This window comes from Babylonia areolata, chromosome 12, assembly GCF_041734735.1.
Source record: "Babylonia areolata isolate BAREFJ2019XMU chromosome 12, ASM4173473v1, whole genome shotgun sequence".
NCBI lineage: Eukaryota > Metazoa > Mollusca > Gastropoda > Neogastropoda > Buccinidae > Babylonia > Babylonia areolata.
Window position 1 is genome coordinate 41,724,013 of NC_134887.1, and position 5,000 is coordinate 41,729,012.

The 5,000-nt window shown below is 49.0% G+C and overlaps 1 protein-coding gene across 1 annotated transcript in view; it reads left to right on the forward strand.

Annotated features, from left to right (window-relative positions):
* LOC143288635 (uncharacterized) overlaps positions 1-1,740 on the forward strand; it is a 13,807-nt gene extending 12,067 nt beyond the window's left edge. The window contains exon 4 of the mRNA XM_076597295.1: positions 1-1,740. This exon is cut by the window's left edge and continues 873 nt beyond it. The gene's annotated coding sequence lies outside the window, so the exon portion shown is untranslated.
* Positions 1,741-5,000: the final 3,260 nt, after the last annotated feature.

Here is a 5,000-nt window from a genome sequence, read left to right on the forward strand (position 1 = left end):
AGCTAGCCAGCTAGCTCGCACACTCAATCAGAGTTCTGAGGTGGCTCCCTCTGATGGGATGGAATAATTACGATGATGTGTGACAAGGCTTTTTTTCCGGATCAGTAGCCTCCTGCAGGGCTTTCATGCCGTCAGCCAGTCAGACCAGAATTATAGTGCGTAACAAGACCGACCAGACAAGCAGCAAGATAATCCACGCCACGAACTGTGTGAGTAGTCAGCGACTGGTCACCAGACAAGGCAGGCACGGACTGAACTGACTGGCCCAGTATCTATGCTAGCTCGCACACTCAATCGTAATTCTGAGATGGCGCCCTCTTATGGGGTAGAAAATGATAATGTGTGACAAGATAACGCGAACCGTGGAGTAAGTCAGTGACTGGTCACCAGACAAGCCAGGCACGAACTGAACTGACTGGCTCAGCAGCTGGCTAGCTCGCACACTCAACCGCAGTTCTGAGGTGGCGCGCCAATCATGGGGTGGAAAATGATAATACGTGACGAGGCTTTTCCGGTGCGCATTCACGTCTTACAGTGTTCAAAGCTTATGATGATTTGTGGCAAGGCTTTTTTTTGTTTTTTTTCCCCGGATCAGTAGCTTCCTCCAAAGCCGTCAGCCAGACTTGGGGCACGTAACACTGAAGTCCGGCCAGACACTGAAGCAAGGAGCTGCGGAACGGGAAGCAGAAGGAAGCTGTGTGCTGCCTGCGTTGGCGTCCCAAGGTTACAGAGGGGAGGGGGGTGTGCGGGGAGGAGGGGGGGGGGGAGAACCACAAACCATCCACCATCACCAGTTTTCCAAAGAATCGATCCATGTAACAATATCCAGCCCATGGTCAGTGCGTGCTGTTGTACGCCCAGAGGAAGAAGGACAGTACGTGTGGTCAGTAGCAGCTGACCGGTTAGTTAGTTAGTTAGTGTGGCCACTGTCACTGTATGTGGTGAGCACTATGCCTCATGTGTTTCGGTGTTTTGTAGGTACATACACGTTACATGAAATACGCAACATTTTCATATACCCCCATGGGGTTTCCTGAAATAAACATGTCTTGTCTTCTCTTGTCGTGTCGTGTCTTCTTGTCGTGTCTTGTCGTGTCGTGACGTGTCTTGTCTTGTGTCGTGTCGTGTCTCGTCTTGTTTTGACGTGTCTTGTCTTGTGTCGTGTCTCGTCTTCTTGTCTTGTCGTGTCGTGACGTGTCTTGTCTTGTGTCGTGTCGTGTCTCGTCTTCTTGTCTTGTCTTGTCGTGACGTGTCTTGTCTTGTGTCGTGTCGTGTCTTGTTTGTCTTGTCGTGTCTTGTCGTGACGTGTCTTGTCGTGACGTGTCTTGTCTTGCAACACTGTCACTGAGGACCAAGCTCCACACCAGCCGGCACAGGGCTTGACTCAGCAGAAAGAAGACCCAGTTCTGACATCAAAGTGTCACCCACTACATGTGGACTGTACGCCTGACTGCCAGTGAAAAGAAGAAACAGTGTGTGTGTGTGTGTGTGTGTGTGTGTGTGTGTGTGTGTGCAGCACTCCAATTAAACGGTTGTGTTGTGCCTTTTGAACAAGATGACAGTGACGTTTGCCTCCAACCCTCTCCCCCCCACCGTCCCCCCCTCTCCCCCACACACACACACCCTTCCCCCCTCTTCCGCCCACCCCCCACCCATCCACCCGCCCCGCCACCGCCACCGCCACCTCGACAACCCTCCGATGTTATCTTGATTGTCAAACAGAGGCCCGTGGTAATGACGGTGGGCGAGTGAGAGAGTGGAGGGAGGGAGGGGGGATGGGGGTGGCGGGGGTTGGGGGTGGGGGGCTCGGAGGAGGGAGGGGGGGTGTGTGTGTCGATTCTGCCCCAGTGCGGAAGACCTTGAATTTGTGCAGTAAGGCGGAGTCCTTGCGATGAATTTTTTTTAGCGTGTGTGTGTGTGTGTGTGTGAGCGTGTGTGTGTGTGTGCGTGCATGCGTGTGTGTGTATGTGTGTGTGCGTGCGTGTCTGTGTGTGTGAGTGCGCGTGTCTGTGTGTAAAGGGCACTGCGATCTGTTTCTCTATACTTCCTGACTACCCCACCCTCCACCGTCATCCCACCCACATGTGTGTGTGTGTGTGTGTGTGTGTGTGTGCGCGCGCGCGATTGTTCATATCTGCAATTTGTAGTATTGTTTTGGTGAATAGATACACACATAGCCTATGTGTAGCCTTTTTTTATGTCATGTGCAGAGGTATGTTATTATGTATGCACTATTGTATATGTACTGTTTCATGTGAGGCGCCTAGAGCCCATTTTATGGAGAGTTTGCGCCACAAAGTACTATCTGTTATGATTGTGATTTTTTTTATTATAATTATTATTATGATAATAATTAACATATTATTATTATTGTTATTATTATTGTTGTTGGCTTTTTTGTTGTTATAACTGCATCAAACCCGGCTGACTATAGATATATATAGCGTGACAAACTAAACTGCAGACGACACACGAATGTTATACCAATCAGTGTAGTCACAACTAATCTTCTCCTGGCTCACATCAGGCCCCGTAGATCTAGATCTTAGTGTGTAAGGTCTGACTCTTACCGTGACGCCATTTGTCGGATTGACGTCATCAGGGTGACGCCTTTACCGTCGGTGGTGTTCAGTGACGTCAAACAGTGTTCAAACTTTATGTCATTGTATTGTATTGTATTTCTCTTTTTGTCACAACAGATTTCTCTGAGTGAAATTCGGGCTGCTCTCCCCAGGGAGAGCGCGTCGCCACTACACTACAGCGCCACCTTTTTTTTCTTTTCTTTTTTTTCCTGCGTGCAGGTTTATTTGTTTTTTTCCTATTGAAGTGGATATTTCTACAGGATTTTGCCAGGAATAACCCTATTGTTGCCGCTAAGTGCATGCTGCACACGGGACCTCGGTTTATCGTCTCATCCGAATGATGGCATAAGAATCATTACTAACCCCAGAAATCGCCGGGAGCATGCATGGTTGCCCGCAACAACGGTCACTGATGCACGTAAAAGCCCATTCCTTCGTACGAGTGAACTTGAAAGCTGCAGCCCAAGGGGACGAGGAAGAAGAAGAAGAGTTATAATTCTCATTACGATATTTTTGCTTCAAACAATCGTTTGATGACTGTAGGCCACACACATGCACACACACACACAGACACGCGCGTGTCGCGTGTTCGTACGCACACACACACACACACACACACACACGCACGTACACACACACACACACACACACACGCACGCACGTACACACACACACACACACACACACGCACGTACACACACACACACACACACACACACACACACCCGCACGTACACACACACACACACACACACACACACACACACACACACACACGCACGTACACACACACACACACACACACACACACACGCACGTACACACACACACACACACACACACACACACACGCACGTACACACACACACACACACACACACGCACGTACACACACACACACACACACGCACGTACACACACACACACACACACAGAGACACACGCACACACACACAGAGACACACACACACGCAACAATCTTACCACCTGCAGTTTTGTCTTTCTTCTGTCAAAAGAAAAAAACAAAAAAAACCCCAAAAAACAAACAACCAAACAACCAAACAAAAAACACCACCCCAAAATTGGGGTATATATTTCCCCCCCTTGACACTGGAACAATGAAGATGTATCTGTTGTTTTTTTTTAAGATGTTGGTTTCCACTGTCCACTTGTTTAATTCCTTCAATTCGTTAACCATGCGGAATCACTGTTAGTTCTGCCGCCGCCTTCACTTGTTACTGAGGACTGTGACTATTATATGATGAATGCTTATGTGATTGCTCTGTTTTGGGTGTTGTTTTTTTCTTTTTCTTTTTTTCTTCTTCCTAGAGTCAATCTGCGTATCTGTCTTAATTTATGTCAGTCTCTCTCTGTCTCACTGTCTGTCTCACTTTCTCTCACTCTCTGTCTCTCTGTCTCACTCTCCGTCTCTCTCTGTCTCTCTGTCTGTCTATCTATCTTTCTCTCTGTCTCTATCTGTCTCTCTCTGTGTTTCACTGTCTCCCTCTCTGTCTCTCTCTCTGTCTCCCTCTCTTTCTCTCTCTCTGTGTTTCTCTGTCTGTCTGCCTCACTCTCTGTCTCTCTGCCTCACTCTCTGTCTCACTCCCTGTCTCTCTGTCTCACTCTCTGTCTCTCTCTGTCTCTCTGCCTCACTCTCTGTCTCTCTGTCTCACTCTCTGTCTCTCTGCCTCACTCTCTGTCTCACTCTCTGCCTCTCTCTGTCTCACTCTCTGTCTCACTCTCTCTCCCTCTGTGTGTGTGTGTGTGTGTGTGTGTGTGTGTGTGTGTGTGCGCGACCTTCACCAGCGACAACTGCACACTGACCGGAGAGACTCAGTGCCGATCCACAGTCAGACTGTACAGCCACAGCAGGCAGCTCAACAACTGGACTGAACCAGGTGCACAGTTCCATTGTCTCCCCAGTCAGACTGTACAGCCACAGCAGGCAGCTCAACAACTGGACTGAACCAGGTGCACAGTTCCATTGTCTCCCCAGTCAGACTGTACAGCCACAGCAGGCAGCTCAACAACTGGACTGAACCAGGTGCACAGTTCCATTGTCTCCCCAGTCAGACTGTACAGCCACAGCAGGCAGCTCAACAACTGGACTGAACCAGGTGCACAGTTCCATTGTCTCCACAGTCAGACTGTACAGCCACAGCAGGCAGCTCAACAACTGGACTGAACCAGGCGGAGTTCCATTGTCTCCACAGACAGACGGACGCCAACAACAGTATAATATATTCTAGATATATTCGTGTGTGTGTGTGTGTGTGTGTGTCACTGTGTGTGTGTGTGAAACATGAAATAAATCTGGGGAAGGAAGCAAAGGAGGAGTCTGTGTGGGTGGGGGTGTGGGGGTGGGGGTAGACAGTGATAATCACGATTTTGTCATCGCTTCTTCACAGTGTCCAACAT